Raw genomic sequence first — 18332 nt, 5'->3', positions numbered from 1 at the left:
GAGGAGAAGGGAGCAACAGGGGATAAGATGGCTAGATGGCATCACTGACTCAGTGGACATGAATTTGAGCAAACTTCAGGAGATAGTGAAGGACGGGTAAGCCTAGTGTGCTGCAGTCCATGGGGCCACAAAGAGTCAGACACAATTTGGTTACTGAATAACAACAATCTCTCTCATGACAGCTATGATCACTTGACCCCTTCTTGCTCGTCCCAAAAATGGAAGACAATTTATGGAAAATTTGCCTCAAAGTATTTCCCATCTGTTTTACCCAGAAGCTTGACCAAGCTCCTTCTTTCAAGCTCTGCCCTTATTGAACAATCCAGCTACAGCCAACCAAAAACCCAGTAACCTATTAATACACTGTGCATCACAAGGGTCCATCTTCAAGTTATTCTTGGTATATTTCTCTAACTGTAGGATTCTTGCTTAGTAAATATAATTAATATAAATCCAGCTTTTATGCATGGTTTGAACCCAAGCCCATCTACCTACATGATTACCAGCTAGGTTACTAAAGCAAAAAGAGTTATTAGTGGCAATATAGACATAACACAATTATTGGACCAATAAAACATGATGGATGGTGTTTTTACATATTAATTCTATAAACCAAAAATATAAATAAATGTCATAGGCTATTGGAACCAAGAGATGTCTTCTGAGGGTGGAGGTTTTAAGAGGATCAAATGTCAAGGATTGTTTGACATGGACCTGATACACTCATGGACATTTTTGACAGGACCATATTTTGGTGTGGACCAAATGCCTCAGTGAACATTTTGGACAGGACCAAAAGTCCACTTATCAACAGCTCATAACTATCCTTTGTAAAAGACTTCATGATTTTCTATTTTATGAATTTACTCTAATTTATGGAACCATTCTCTTTTTATTAGAAATTTAGGTCATTTTCAGTTATTCATTACTTTAAATAATGCTGCAATGAATATGCTGGCTCATAGTTCTTTAGTTCCATCTCAAATCAATTTTGTAGGATAAATTTCTACAAATGAATCATTAGGTTAAAGCACCGGAATTTTCTTAAGGTTCTTGAAATACAGGGGCCAAACTGTTTTCTGAAGTGATTGTACCAATTGCAGTCCCATTTGCATAAACTAAAACTGATTTTAGCTATAATAAAGTTTTTATATTGGTCAAAATTTGTTGCTTCTTGTTATTATTTCTATGGACTCTGATCTTTTTTCTTAGTACTTAAAACTCATAAGTCCTTTTGCTTATTTGTTGAATATAACTCTCATTAACAATAACCCTGGTGAAAATAAGAATGAGTCTATTTTTTTCACCATTACACAGCCAGTATTTAACATAGGGTCTAACAGAGATAGCTGTATTTATGTTTCCTGAATAAAGGGAGAAATTTGTCCAGTAGAGGATTATTTTTTGGAACATTTAAAAACCAGAATCAACTGAACAAGATAATAGGTCTGAAAGAATTTTTTAAATAATCATTTTTTTAAAGTTTTCTTCATAATAAAAGACGGATTTGCTCTAGAATCCAGCATGTGATCTAGTGCCAGGCTCTGGGAAAGTAGACAGTAATGTCACAGCAGCCCAACCTTTGTGAGATGCACAAGGTATTGTAGATTGCAGGAAGGTCCCACTATACTCTCATGGTGGAAAGTGAAAAGAGGGAGGAAGAGTGGAGGGGTGGCCTCATCATTTGCACAAACGTTGTGATGGTTCTATTAAGTACTTATAAGTATAACCCATACGAAGCAAAGACTGTAGTCTTAGAAGCCAGCCTCCTTCTTAAAAAGAAACAACACTCCCCAAATCATTAAAGGATAATGATAATTTTTGAAACCAAAACAAAAATTATTAGACACAAATTGTGGGATGGTCCCATATGTAACTGAATTGCTTTCTCCCTCCATTTGTGTGTTTGTGTGTGTGTGTGTGTGTTTATTCAAAGGATGAGCTTAACTCTTGCCCTTGGGTAAAATCCTTGACTGCTCCATGAATTTCCTGGCCCTTTGTGATATTATTGATAGTCACTTAAACTGAACATAGCTAATACTTTTATGGTTACTTTAAGTTGCTGAGTCTTGATTCAGAAACCAAAATACCCAGTCCAATACATATGCAGCACACACTTCAATTTTCCTGGCTTCAGCTATGGCCTTGTATAAGGTTTCTTCAAGGACCTCCTTTAAGGAAGGGAATGTGGTGTATTTTTTTCTGTCTCTCCCAAAAATCTCCTCTCCAAACTTTAGGTTTTGTTATTAATTTCTAGGAGATGGGGCATGAGCACAGAGGAAGAGTAGCAAGGATATAGACATTTTTTACTTGTGTAACTGTGGTTAGATAACTCTGGGTTTTCTGGGTGCTGGTAGATAATGTGAAGCGGTCTCTCTCCTGCAGCCACTGGTGCACCCTGCTCTGATGTGCTTGTCCAAGTGAACTGTGTTTTCACGGAACTCAAGTCCCGATTTCACAAAGTCCCGTATTGCTCCAGCTGCCTGCTGCTTCCCCACTCAAGGACTCTCTCCAGGTTCCACTGGCCTTCCAGGCAGTTTTCCTGAGCCAGAATCAAATGGCTTCAGCCAGTGGTCCCTGCCTTGCCCCACCCATAGCATACATCTGATTTTTCTGAAAAGCACTTATAGATCCTTTGCTCCCACAAGTGGGTCGCAGTGCAGGACGCCTCTCATTTGCTTCCCCTAATGCAGCACAGACGCTCACTTCTCTCCTCTGACCATGCAGGAGGTGGCATCGTCCTTATACTCAGCAATTTTGTGGAAGTCTTCACCCTCTGGTTGAAGGAAGGAGACAGACAGACCCTATATGTCTATACACTTCATTCACCTTGGAGTTCATATTTACTTCACAACTCTTTGGGGACATAAATGATGTAGATATCCCCATTAGGCACAATGAAGAACTCAACATTGCCAGACACCTAAAGGCTTCCAAAGGTATACAACATTTTAAGCTGAAAGTGGTGGGGAGTGAGAGAATAAAGAAGAGGGATAAAGAGCAGGTATGGTGGCTAGAACTGAAGAGGTGTGAGTGCTTGGTATCAAATACTACATGGAAGCTAAATAGTTTGAGGACTGAAAGAAGGCCATTTGAAGAAAAAACTGGAAAACAGTGTCACTCTTTGAGAGAACTATTCTGGTAGAGGGGTAGGCACCAAAGTGAAAATATATGCACTTCTTTATCGCTGTCCCGAAGTTCACATCTGATACAAATGTAGGCATGATAAAAAGCAAGCACAAGGGTCTAAAATGGCTGTATTCAGTATGCTTCAGTCTTTTTTCCCCCTAGAAGTGCATCCTTATGATGTAAACCTGGCTTCCTTTTTCTATATCCATCCATTCACTGTACTATTTATTAGTTCACTTGTACACCCAGGCCTCTAGTAAGTCTCCAGCATAAGCCTCTCCCCTGGCTTTACATGCCTGGCCAAAATGAACCTGTAAACACACACAGTGTGACAATCCTCTTCCTGTCCCATGTGCCTCTGTAATATCTGTGGTCGTCTCAGAATAAAATTATCCCTTCACTGTTCAAGTTCTTTTTACATGCTCTCTTATGTTCATTTTCTTTCCATCTGCATATTTATCTCCTGAAATAGAGTTAAGACTTATACACTTGAGAGATGGACTGTGTTTGATGCAGTGTCTCCACACCAAGCTGTTCTGACTTAATTTTAAACATTCCATCTTTTCCCCTTTTCTACAGGGCAAAGTCTAAAGCTCTGAGCATACCCTACAACTCCATTATGTTATAACGAGTTGTAACATAATTGGAGTTTTATGCTTCAAAGCTTTGCACATGCACAGATGGAAAGCAAACTCCTGGAATTCCCTTAGTAACCATGATTTAGGCTTAGTTGCTTAATGCAGAAATATTAAATATTAATTGTGTGCCAGACCCCAGACACAAAGGAACTATCTTTAAGGAGCTCGCATCATGCTGCTTGTATTAGTTCTCTATTGCTGCTGTTCTAAGAAATTAGCACAAGCTCAGTGGCTTTAAAACAACACAATTATTATCTCAGAATTCTGGAGATAAGAAGTCTGAGATGGCTTTCACCAGGCTCAAAACCAAGGTGTTGGTGGGGCCATATGCCTTCTGGAAATTCCTAGGGAAAATCTGCTTCTTTGCCTTTCCCAGATTCTAGAGGCTGCCTGTGTTCCTTGGCTTATGGCCTCCTTCCATCCTTGAAGCCAGCAATCAAGCATTTAGACCAGATATGGCATTACTCCAACTTTGCTTCCAGCATCACACCTCTCTGACTCCATCTTTTCTGTCTTCTTTTCCACTACTTTTAAGGACCCTTGTGGCTGCATTGGACCCACTTGGATAATCCAGGAAATTTTCCTTACTTTAAAATCAATTGAATATCAACCTTAATTCTCCAGTAGCATGTAATGTTACACACTCACAGATTCTAGGGCTTGGCATGTGGACATCTTTGGGGAGCCATTATTCTACCCACCGTACTGACAGAGCTAGTTTGTCATATGTGAGTAATGTAAGCTATTTTATGATGTAAGTGAAGTCTGTATAGAAAGAAGTAGAGCAGGAAAGACAGAAACAATCCTGTGATGATTTCTACCTGGTAGAGGGTCAGATATTATTCTAAAATGAGAAGTCATTGGAATTACAGTCTAAAAAATGGTATAATTTCATACTAGGCTGAAGAGATGAAATAGAGTTAGAGAAAAGTAACTCTCAGCAAACACGACAGCAGGAGCAAAAATGCTTATTCATGAAACAGCATGACAAGTTAATGCAAATTGAAAGAATTTTAAACACTGTGCAAGAATGAAGCATACCAAGAAATAAAATTAGAGAAGAAAGCAGAGGCTGTTTCAAGGAAACCCTTGCATTATACATTAAAAAGGTGGGAATTTGCCTTAAAAATAACTAATCCTTGAGAAGTTTTTAGCAATAAATCTGTATGATAAGGTTGGTGTTTTTAGAACAATTACTCTAACCAAGATTAACACAGGACTGGAGGTAAGGAATTCAGCTGTGTTTCAGTCAAGAAATAATGAGAGTCTGAACTTAGGGAGTGGCAGCGAGGAGGGAAAAATAATTTGATGAAAAAATAATGAGTAGAAATTGTTAGACTTGGTGACTGGATTTATAGAGTAAAAGAGGAGAAAGTTTCCAGGATGAGTCACAGGATTTGTTTTGAATGACTGGTATGATCCAGTGAAAAGAGATCATAAAGATGAAGAGCATATAAGATAGGCCTGAATTCTATTTATTTTAAGATACTTGTAGGAAATCCAATTATAATTCCTAGGAGGTTAGTTAGTTGTACTAATCTAGAAATAAGACACATATGGGCTAGAAATTTCATATAAGAGACATTATTATACAGATGTTAATTGAAGCAATGAAAATGGTTAAATATAAAAGAAAGAGCAAAAGATGACCGAGGACAGAACCCTGGGTACCAGCCGTGTTTATAGGATGGATAGAACAAAGGATGCAACTAAGGAAGCTAAGAAATACTGAGGAATATGAAGGGAAGCTGAGAAAGAGGTAAAAAACTGTCACGGATGGGAAAGGAAGAAAGAATTTCAAAAAGAGAGTAATCAATAGTGTCAAGCATCAGAGGAAGGTCATGTAAGAAGATGATGATTAAAGCCCACTGGGCTTGGTGATTAGGAGGACACCGCTGACCTTTGCTAGTACCATTGGAGAGATGGAAGAGAAACCTAATTGCAGTGAGTTAAGAATAAACTGATGGCAAGCAAGCTAAGACTATGCTTTCAGTGTTATTAGCTTTGAAGGAAAAGTCGGCAATAATTAGAATCAAAAGAGGTTTGTTTTCTTTTGCAGATAAATACAAAAGGATTTCAAATCCTCACGAAAATATTTCCAAATTGCTTCAAAAAGAATTAAGTGCTTCCTCCTCTGAACTCCCATAAAATGGCACATACCATTGTGAACTTCTCAATAACATAGACAAGATCCTGCTCCAAGAGGCCAATAAACATTTTACATGAATAAGTAAATGAATGAACCAATGAGTGAAAATTTGTTTATTGGTTGACTGAAATTTGGAACACAAAAATGATCACACTTGCTGGTTGAAAAACAAATTTCAGTGATGTTGTTTGGTCACTGGACACCAAGAAATATGATGTTTAGGCAGTATTCAATATATTTCTTTATAACCAACAAGCAATAACTGGCAGAACATTTTCTACCTTAGGGATTTAATTTTCACTACAATGCTCTCTTTATTGCTCACACTACCCTTTGTGATAAGTAATCTGAAGTTAAAGAGGATCAGAGAGGTGATTCTTTGGAAGGAATTTCACAATTCTTGCTGCCTGACCCTCACCAGCCTCATGGAATAAGGGGAACTACTTTATTTCCACATTAAACCCAGTGAGAGGAGGACTTCCTTGACACCCGTTGGAGGATTTGGCATATTTCTCCTAAGTCTGAGGTATTTGTCACCTAAGAAAGACTAAAGCGAGAAGAGATACCTGCTTAGAGAAACAGAGAAGAGGAGGGCACTAAATTCAGATGCACTTCTGCCAATAGTGAGATGAGAATGTACTTTGTAAGTGCAAGCTGCTGAAGGGCCCCAACCACACTGTGTGCGGTGTCCACCAGAAAAAGATTCAGGATGTGCAGCAAATGATGAGCCAGAAGAGAGGCATTTCCCATGCCAACATAACAACAGGAACAGTTGGGATCCAGAGTGAGGTGGGAGTGTATGAAATAAAACAATAGCAGCGAGTAGTGGAGGATTCAAGAGACATTTTACAAACGGAATAAACAGAACTTGATGACCTAGTAACTAGGGCATATAGGTGAACAGATCAACGGATGGCACTCAGGTAACACGTGATGCCAACATACGAATGTCAGGAAGATAGAACACCAGATTGGAAGGAGAGAAAATAAAAAGTAAGCTCGCGTTTTCATGTTTTCATCATTAATGCTGTAGTCATTAAGCAGGAGCAGTTAGTATCTCAACATCATGCAACGAGACTTGCTCTTTTATCACTGTGGTAAGAACACTAAACATGATATCTACCCTCTCAACACATTTTAAGTGCATAATCCAGTATTGTCGACTGACTATAGGTACAATGACGTACAGTAGATCTCTAGAATATATTTTTTAGAGTGTAACTGAAGCTTTATACCTATCAAATAACAGCTCTCCATTAAAGCCCTTAAATTTCAGTCCAGGAAAACTCTATTCCTGGCTTGTAAACAGCTGCCTTCTTGCTGTGACCTCACATCATAGAGGGGCCCAGAGGTCAAGAGAGGATAGGTGATACGTATTCATAATTATCTCTCCTCTGTGACTTCCAATATGATATAATCCATGTCAATACTCCTTCATATGTGTGCTCAGGTCCCCAAGATTACCCAGTATTAATTCTCTTTTCCTGAATGTCAAGTGCCCTTTGAGATCTACAAGCTTACTCTCAGATTTCTCAAGCTCTTCCTCTGAGCTCAAAAACTATCTATGAATAAGTTCTGGGGACTTAACATGCAGCATGCTGACAACAGCTAATGATACTGTATTGCATATTTGAAAGATGCTAAGAAAGCAGGTTTTAAAAGTACTCACAAATGCATGCATGCTAAGTTGCTTCAGTCATATCCAACTCCTTGCTACCCCATGGACTGTAGACTGTCAGGCTCCACTGTTCATGGAATTCTCTAGGGAAGGATACTGGAGTATGTTTCCATGCTGTCCTCCAGGGGGTCTTCCTAACCCAGGGAGTGAACCTGAGTGTCCTGCATTGGCAGACTAGTGCTACCTGGGAAACCCTTAAAAGTATGCACCAACACACAGAAAAAAAAAAAATGGGTAACTATAGGAAGTGGTAAATATGTTAACTGGCATTATTGTGGTAATCATTTCAAAATGCATACATATATCAAAGCACTGAATCATGTATACCCTAAATTTACACAGTTGTTTCTCAGTGCCTAACTTGTGACCCCATGAACTGCAGCACACCCGGCTTTCCTGTCCTTCACTGTGTCCTGGAGTCTGCTCAACCTCATGTCCATTAAGTCAGTGATGCCGTCCAATCATCTCTTCCCCTGTTGCCCTTCTTCTTTTGCCCTCAAAACTTATACAATATTATATGTCAATTGTATCATAATAAAGCTTGGGAAAAAAGAATTCTGTACTGTTTTCCTCACATCATACTGCAATGGATAACTTTGTATGGGAATAAAAACTTTTCCTTGACCCTCTAAGCATCCTTGGTTGGATCTGAAAATTAGACCAACAAAGACTAAAGAGATAAACCAAAGAAGAAAATCATATAAACATACTTAATATAAGTTTCACATGATACAGGGGGCTTCATAAGGAAATGAAGACTTGAAGACCAGTTTAAATCTGAGTGATTTTTTGCTAGGTTTGGTGAAGAGTGGAAAGTCACAGAAAGATGTGATGGGATGGAAATGAGTTAATGGTAATAATCTTAGCAAGTCCTGTACTTTCAGATTCCTCTCTCTGTTTCTTCTTCTTCAGAGATAAGAATGCTCCGTTCTTCTAAATATAGGACAGACACATCTCATACGACTGTTTTATAACATATAAAAAGGTCAGAAATGTCTTGCTGCACATGCCACTTCTCAAATCTGTCAGTTTGAAATATTCAATATCCCATGGTGCCATATTGGGAGGGCAGTGTGTTTTGAATCCCACCACCTTGTAAGGCCCACCTCCTAGGTGCTTCTCAATCCTGCTTGCTCTTCTGCTGTAACAGAATTCCGGCCTCAGACTTCTACATCCTTTACACAGCCTTCCCAGACTGCATGCTGGAAAGGGAAGTACAGCTTTCTTTGCTCTGAGATTTCCCTCATAAGGACCTGGGGTTATATTTTCTACCTACCCAAGCCCAAGGATCCTATGATATTAGAGGACACAGTGCAGAACCCGCGTGGCCATCAACTGCCTTTTACTCTACTCCTCCTCCACGTGAGACACTCTTTGACCTACTCTAGGAGGAGTGTATAGCCCTTTTCCTAGAAAGATTAGAAGCAGGAGACTAATTAGGAGTCTATACCTAACATTATGCCAAAATCCTGATTCTTAATATTGAAAATCCTTTTTCATTGAGGAATTTTATCTACCATCAAATTGGCACGATACTATCTGGAGAAGCTGGGAGGCTCACATTCTGACTTTTTGTTCTCTCCACATTGTCCCTTCCCTGAGAAGGGTGATAGAATGGCCATACTACTGCCTAAATGTTTGGGAAAGGAAATGTTAGGGAAGAAGAATCTTTATTTAAAATCTCAGAATTTTGTCTGAGTTATATCATAGGTCCACATAGCAGCCCTTTAGTTGCTGTGGCAACACAAATGTGGCTCAGGCTTTGATTGGTTTTCCACACTTCCGCAATAGCTCGGTGGTAAAGAATCCGCCTGCAGTGCAGGAGACTTAGGAGCTGTGGGCTTGATCCTTGGGTTGGGAGTGTCCCTTGGAGAAGGAAATGGCAACCCACTCCAGTATTCTTGCCTGAAAAACCCCCATGGACAGAAGAGCCTGACAGGCTACAGTCCATGGGGTAGCAAAGAGTCAGACATGATTAAGAGACTAAACAAACACTTAGAAAGGCCATGTTTCCTAGCTCCCACCCAGCGAAGTGAGGATCTACTGCCTTATTAAAACTTTCAGTACATCAGTAATTAAGTAATCAGGATCATCACGGTTTCTCTGAGCCAGAAATGGAGACTAAATCTCCCAGATCATTGGGTTTAGAGAAGTCTGGGTGAGCACCTTTCCCCATAACATCTGTCCCTGCCATCCTTGAGAAAATATTTTAAATGTTATTTTTTAATGAAATTAAGAAAACATTTATCCCATTGCCTTTTATAAAGCAACAGTCGACCTCACACTGAGGTGCTGACGTTGTCGAGTCTCTACTTGGAGGACACTACAGAAGGATCGAGCTGCCCTCTCTGGCTGTCTCTCTCCCTCACACTCACCCTCATTGAATTGTCAGGAAAATTCTCTGTGCCTCTCTTCAAAGGCACCTCAGCAGCTGTGAACTCCTGACCTAATTGTTCTAATGGCATTCCCAAGCTCCCCTGCTCAAGGCCAGAGAAATCACAGCCCTCTGGACCTCTAGCTAGTAATTCGTGGTGCTTAGTCAAACTCCCTCCCCACCCCTCCAGCCCCCGCCTGGTGCCCCTCTCCTTCCCCCGTCCCCTTGCTCTCTGGCTCTTCTCCTTCCTCACACCAGTCTGAAGCAGCTTGATCACCTGCCAACTGGTATTGATTTTTGCTTCCCAATCTCCAGGCTGGATGGAAAGAAAAGATTAAAAACAGTTTGTCAGTTTGAAGTTGAATAAGAATTCGGCACAAGGGACATCTCAGAAATGTGAGGAAGTGGCGGGGGAGGTTGAGAGTGTAGGCAGTCAAGGCCAAAGCAAATCTTAAGGGATTTTAACCCTTTATCCCAACCAGCCCCAGAATTTCTGAGGCAGGATTGAGCTATAACCCTACACACTCCCTTTCTGCTGTGTCTCATGCACTCAGATCCTCTCATGGTTTTCTTTTAGCCCACAGTATCAGCATAGATTTGGCTGGAACTAGCCCAAGTTCTTGGCTTCTCTGGTGGCTCAATGGTAAAGAATCTGCTTGTAATGCAGGTAGACCTGGCTTTGATCCCTGGATCAGGAAGATTCCCCTGGAGAAGGGATTGGCTGCCCACTCCCCTATTCTTACCTAGAGAAGTCCATGGACAGAGGAGCCTGGCAGGCTACAGTCCATTGGGCTCCAAAGAGTCGGACAACACTGAGCAACTAACACTTTAACTTTTTCATCCCAAGTCCTAGGACAGGGCCCTCATCAGCTCAACTGATACCTCCTGTCAGGTCAACTGGACCTTACCAGGAGATAGTGTCTGCAAATCCTCAATTGTAGGTGTCACTGGGCCTGCACATCTGAGCTCTGCCGGGGGACTCTTAGTATTCATGGAGCAGGGTTTGCTGCTGTCCTTGTCAAGATAGAGTGGGGAGACCAGAGAAATTTTCCTTTCAAAAAAATGAGTACCATTGACTCATGAAGGATCTTTTTGGTTCCTTTGTCAGCAGTAGAGATGACAAATGATTTACAAGCATCAGTAGAAAATCTGAAGGGCCAGAGCACAGAAAAACAGCATGTGAAGTCAAATCCAGGGCACTAAAATTTGACTCACTCAACAGCCAGATTACTTTCTCGTCCGGTAAGAGTTCAGGGGCTGAGCTAAAGCAGGAAGTTCACCTTTCTCTCCCCTGTGAGCACGACAGTTAAAACCAAGTCAAACCAACTTGTGGCCAAGGAAAATGGAAATGGGAGATATCTGCACAATAATGAAGACTATGCCAGTTATTCAAAACATAGCTCACTAGTGGGATACAATTCCCTTTTCTTTCCCTGTTCATTTCTACAGGATCTGGTATCAGTGATTTATACAGTGTACAACATAACCAGATCAGCTTTGTTAACAAGTCTGGATGGTGGGCTTTTCTAGTGATTTTGCTCAGTTTGTACACTTATATTTGTATGTCTCTAATTGTAGCCCACCAGGCTCCTCAGTCCATGGGATTTTCCAGACAAGAGTACTGGAATGCTTTTCCATTTCCTTCTCCAGGGGATCTTCCCAACCCAGAGATCGAACCCGGGTCTCCCGCATTGTGGGCAGACGCTTTACCGTCTGAGCCACCTGGGAAGCCCAGTGAAAGTTGCCCAGTCATGTCTGACTATTTGTGACCCCATGGACTATACAGTCCGTGGAATTCTGCAGGCCAGAATACTGGAGTGGGTAGCCTTTCCCTTCTCCAGCGGATCTTCCCAACCCAGGGATCGAACCCAGGTCTCCCGCATTGCAGGCAGATTCTTTACCAGCTGAGTCAACAGGGAAGTCCAATTATCAAGTATATTCTACCTTATCCAAATGGTCTTTTTGTGTAAAACATAATACTTAGCAGTGTTCTATAAGTCAGAATCTCATGAAGACAACAAAATATGTGAAGAATGATTATAATGATGCTGAATATTAAGAATTCTACTCCTTTTATGCAAAATATTTAGGCAAAATCAATAATTAATAAGAATCTCTAGCTCATCCTCACCACGCTTGCTATGGGAGGGTTTCTGGTCCAAATAGCTTTCTATTTGTTTCACACTTTCTTCGTTTCATGCCATAGGCTTTGTTGTGTCAGTTACTTTTCCCAAAATCTTTAATATTTGGTCTCAGATTTATCCTTTGCACATGTTCTAGTTGTCATCTTCAATTCCTAACTGTTTCACTGGGAAGCTGAATTTTCATTGCTTAAAATTACAGCATACTAGAAAGCTGCAATAACATAAACATTATAATACTAGTGTAAGATATCTAGTGAAACAGAATTCCAGGGAAAAAAGCTGGCATTCTAAAATAATAGAGAAGTATGATTTTTCAACCAACTAGTTCTGGGAAAATTAGTTAACTCTTAACAAAACTAAATTAAATTTTCTTTAATACCAAAGTAAAATCTAGTTAAACTATCTAGAACTACATATGAAATAAAACATAATGGAATTATAAGTAATATAATTAATGTTTTCAAAGCATAAAGAAAAAAGAACAAGAACTTACATATATTTAAACTTTTGCACATGAAAAAATAATCTCCATAAGCAAAAAAGCAAATGGGAAAGTGGGGAAATATTTTAACCTACATGAGAAAGAAAAAGGTTAGCACTCCTACTACTTAAAGACTGACACTGCTAATGTAAAAATAATTCTAAAATAACAAGAAAAGCACATTAAAAAAGAATAAAAGATTTGCAGAATGGGTATATTTACACATCAGTACATACATAATGCATACACACATAAAACCAAAACCATGAAAATACAGTCAACCTCATGACAGATCAAAAATGTGCAATTTTTTAAAGAAAAAAATAATATTTTATTTATCAAATGGTAAAGCTTTTAAAAGGGATAATTCCAATGTAAGGGTAGATTTGAGGAAGAAAGTTACTGTATTATTTTAGTTGAGTTATAAATTACAGTAACAAATTTGGAATAATTTAAAATTTGTAACATCACAAACTTCTAAATATTCACCTACACAATAATTTTATATATAATTATATTATATAAACATTGTGAAAAAGCAAGTACAGAAGTGCATATTTAAAATTAAAAAAAATTTTATAAATAGCTGTAGTGTCTAATAAGTTAATTATAGTCTGTTGCATTCCATATGTTGCCATTAAAACTCTTGTTTCAGAAGAATATTTGAAGAAATGAAAACAATTGACCAGTATATTGGCAATGTATTGTAGAATTAAGTTGGGTTACAAAATAATCCTGCAGTATTAACCCAATTTTCAAAATGTGTGTGTGTGTGTTGTTCTTCTTGTTGAGTTGCTAAGTTGTGTCTGACTCTTTTGTGACTCAACAGACTCCTCTGTCATGGGACTTCTCAGGCAAGAATACTGGAGTGGGTAGCAATTTCCTTCTCCAGGGGAACTTCCTGACCCAAGGATCGAACCCATGTCATCTCCTGCATAGGCAGGTGGATTCTTTACCACTGAGCCACCTGGAAAGTTAATGTGTGTGTATGAAGTTATTAACAAAACTACTAATAACGGCTATTTATTAAAGAATGTTTTAAGATTTGTTTCTATGCTATCTATATTTTCTGGATAAATATTTTTCTGGGTAAATATATTTTTCTGGATAAATATATTTTCTGGATAAAGTTGTAACCTTCGTAATAAGAAAAAATCCTATTTTAAGATCCTAATTATTGAATATGAAACACTTTGATAATAAAATTTGAGAGTTCTCAAACTTGAGGGGGGTGAGAAAACTGTTTCTAAAACAAAAGTAGTTTTATTATATTTTTTAGATACTTAAATACCTTCCATTTAATTGGAGATACAAATATTTTACCACTGTTAATTTCTGCATGCTACCTTAAAATTTCTGGGAAGCACGGACTCTGAATAGTCAATTCTAGCATCTAAGGTATGATTTTAAAGAAATCACTTATGAGGAAGAATTTCCAAATTATGAATGATTTCAAATTGTTAGATAATAAACACATATGCTTTTCCTGTGTAAAGTGAAAGTGAAGTCACTCAGTAGTGTCCAACTCTTGGCGACCCCATGGCTCCTCCATCCGTGGGATTTTCCAGGTGAGAGTACTAGAGTGGGCTGCCATTTCCTTCTCCCAGGGATCTTCCCAACTCAGGGATCGAATCCAGGTCTCCCGCACTGCAGACTGACGCTTGACCATCTGAGCCACCAGATGTAAGCAAATCTCAAACTATAACTCAGTAGCTACAAACCTACTTTGCAAAGTTTGATTTTAAGTATGTAGATTCAAGTAAAACACTTGAAATTTCCTATTTGTGGAATCAAGGGTTGGCCACAGTCTCTCTGTACCTCAGTTTTCTTTCTTTTTTGTTTTTAAGTCTTTACTGAATTTGTTACAATATTGCTTCTGTTTTGAGTGTCAGGACCCTGAGGCATGTGGGAACCTTAGCTACCAGATCAGGGATTGAACACACACTCCCTGCATTGGAAGGCAAAATCTTAACCTGTGGACCACCAGAAAAGTCCCTATACTTTGGCTTTTTTCATCTGACAAATGCATCAATAATCACACCTCACAAGATTGTTGCAATGATCAAGTGTGTACATTCATGTAAAATCACTTTAACAGATATAATACATTGATAAAACATCTGTCATAACTGATAAATATACATCTGCTTACTTTTTTCATTGACTGTTATTATCTACTATGCATCAGGATATGATCCAACCAGTCCAACCTAAAGGAAATCAACCCTGAATATTCACTGGAAGGACTGATGCTGAAACTGAAACTCCAATACTTTGGCCACCTGATGCAAAGAACTGACTCATTGGAAAAGACCCTGATGCTAGCAAAGATTGAAGGCGGAAGGAGACGGGAACGACAGAAGATGAGATGGTTGGATGGCACCACTGACTTGATGGACATGAGTTTGAATAAGCTCTGGGAATTGCTGATGGACAGGGAAGGCTGGCGTGCTGCAGTCAATGGGGTCACAAGGAGTCAGACATAACTGAGCAACTGAACTGAACTGATGCATCAGGAAGCCTTATAGATCTTTGGGAATCATTATTAAATAAAATTAAACAATCCATCTCTTCATGGAACTTAACTTACATTTAAGTGAGAGCGGATAGGTAAGAAGCAAAGATGGATTTGAATTGGGGTGGTGCTAAGTATTGTAAATTAACATATAGCTCAATTAATGGGTTGAGAAATGCAGGAAAATCTTATCTAAGAGAAAACAAAACAACTGGAAAAAATGCTGTTTAAAACTATTGATGGAATTAAAGGACCAATATGATAGTAGGGATTTACCAGGGCAAGAGAACAGAGACCTAGAGAGTTGAGTGCTATGTAGGTATCACTTTTCTCTGGAGCTTTAGCAAATTCCAGAGTGGGTGCTAGGGACTGTACTCTGCTTTTGAAAGACACACACGGCTATTAAAGTCTGGGACCTAGCAAGTGAGAAGACTTTATCCTGATAACTACCTCCCCCTCTTTGGGTTGACATCTGAAATGTCACACCCAAGAGTGAGAATGAAATTATGAAAGACCACGCTTGAGGTGCCTGTAGCTCAGATTCTGATTGATTCAGTCTCTGTATTTGGCCTAAGATGATGCTGAATTTCTATTACTTCCAAACCCTGACTGAAATAAATTAAAATCTTCTTGGAAGAATGTAAAAATATCTGATCTCAAAGGATTGCTGTCAACAATTTTATAAATATTTGGCATAAAGTCAAAAGTAACAGAACACAATAGGAAATCAGCTAAACTAAACAGAAGCCAACAGAAACAACAGATAAGAGAAACAAGCCAGCAGGACACATCAGTACTGGAGATATCAAATAGTGACTTTAAAGTAAAATGCTTGTTATTTTCATAGAACATTAATAAGATTGAGAATTTCAGCAGAGTTCTAGAAATTACAATATAAGAAAAGAAACCAAATGAAAATTCTGTAATATCCAATATTAAGACTGGTTGAATTGAGAAAAGGTTAGATAGAGCCAATGAAAAAAATATGTGAAATGGAGGGTAGGTGAAGAGAAAAATAACAATTCTAAATGTGTATATACCTAAAAAAATAGGATAAAGCTATGGAGAGCAAAAAAGGAAAGAACCAAAAGAAGAAGCAAAATTATTTGCTTCATTTTTAATATATCTAATTAAGAATACACAGAAGAACTATACAAAAAAGATCTTCATGACCCAGATAATCACAATGCTCTGATCACTAACCTAAAGCAAGATACCCTGGAATGAGAAGTCAAGTGGGCCTTAGGAAGGAAGCATCACTATGAACAAAGGTAGTGAAGGTGATGGAATTCCAGTTGAGCTATTTCAAATCTTAAAAGATGATGCTGTGAAAGTGCTGCACTCAGTATGCCAGCAAATTTGAAAAACTCAGAAGTGGCCACAGGACTGGAAAAGGTCAGTTTTCATTCCAATCCCAAAGAAAGGCAATGCCAAAGAATGCTGAAACTACCACACAATTGCACTCATCTCACACACTAGCAAAGTAATGCTCAAAATTCTCCAAGCCAGGCTTCAAAAGTACATGAACAATAAACTTCCAGGTGTTCAAGCTGGTTTTAGAAAAGGCAGAGGAACCAGAGATCAAATTGCCAACTTCCACTGGATCATCAAAAAAGTAAGAGAGTTCCAGAAAAACATCTACTTCTGCTTTATTGACTATGCCAAAGCCTTTGACTGTGTGGATCACAATAAACTGTGGAAAATTCTGAAAGAGATGGGAATACCAGACCACCTGACCTGCAGGTTTCCTGAGAAATCTGCATGCAAGTCAAGAAGCAACAGTTAGAATTGGACATGGAACAACAGATTGGTTCCAAAATGGGAAAGCAGTAGGTCAAGGCTGTATTTTGTCACCCTGCTTATTTAACTTATTGGAGAAGGAAATGGCAACCCACTCCAGTATCCTTGCCTGGAGAATCCCATGGAAGGAGGAGCCTGGTAGGCTACGTTCCTTGGGGGTCGCAAAAAGTCGGACATGAATGAGCCACTTCACTTCACTTTATTTAACTTATATGCAGATTACATCATGAGAAATGCTGGACTGGATGAAGCACAAGCTGGAATCAAGATTGCCGGGAGAAATATCAATAACTTCAGATATGCAGATGACACTACCCTTATGACAGAAAGTGAAGAGGAATGAAAGAGGCTCTTGATGAAAGTGAAAGAGGAGAGTGAAAAAGGTGGCTTAAAATTCAACGTTCAGAAAACTAAGATCATGGTATCTGGTCCCATCACTTCATGGCAAATAGATGGGGAAACAGTGGAAACAGTGAGAGACTTTACTTTTTCAGGCTCCAAAATCATTGCAGATGGTGACTGTAGCCATGAGATTAAAAAACACTTGCTCCTTGGAAGAAAAGTTATGACCAACCTAGACAGCATATTAAAAAGCAGAGGTATTACTTTGCCACCAAAGTCCATCTAGTCAAAGCTTTGGTTTTTCCAGTAGTCATGTATGGATGTGAAAGTTGGACTCTAAAGAAAGCTGAGTTCCAAAGAATTGATGCTTTTGAACTGTGGTGTTGGAAAAGACTCTTGAGAGTCTCTTGGACAGCAAGGAGATCCAACCAGTCCATCCTAAAGGCAATCAGTCCTGGATGTTCATTGGAAGGACTGATGCTGAAGCTGAAACTCCAATACTTACCACCTGATATGAAGAACTGACTCATTTGAAATGTCCCTGATGCTGGGAAAGATTGACGGTGGGAGGAGAAGGAGATGACAGAGGATGAGATGGTTGCATGGCATCGCTGACTCAATGGACATGAGTTTGAGTAAGCTCCAGGAGTTGGTGATGGACAGGGAAGCCTGGCGTGCTTCAGTCCATGGGTTTGCAAAGAGTTGGACACGACTGAGTGACTGAATTGAACTGAACTGACTGAGTTCAGTAATTAATAGAAAAAATTAAATACTAATATAAAGTAGAATATTGAACAGCTAATTTTATACTAGCAAAGGAGATTTAAAAATGCCAGTAAAATGTACAACATATGCAATATTAGCAAACTTGCCATATTATGTATAGAATACCAAATAACTGCAAAATAAAAATATTCTATAGCAAACATAATTCTTATAAAAATTAATTGTATAGTGATCATTAGGATAGTCTCCATGAATTTCAAAGACTGAAATCAAAATAGAGAATGCTCTTTAACATAGCGAAATAATCTAGAATCTTCTTTAAATGAGGAAAAACCTCTTCAGATATTTTGAAATTA

The sequence above is a fragment of the Cervus elaphus genome, chromosome 20 (genome assembly GCF_910594005.1).
Source record: "Cervus elaphus chromosome 20, mCerEla1.1, whole genome shotgun sequence".
In the NCBI taxonomy this organism is placed as follows: Eukaryota; Metazoa; Chordata; class Mammalia; order Artiodactyla; family Cervidae; genus Cervus; species Cervus elaphus.
Note: the sequence above shows the minus strand (reverse complement) of the source record.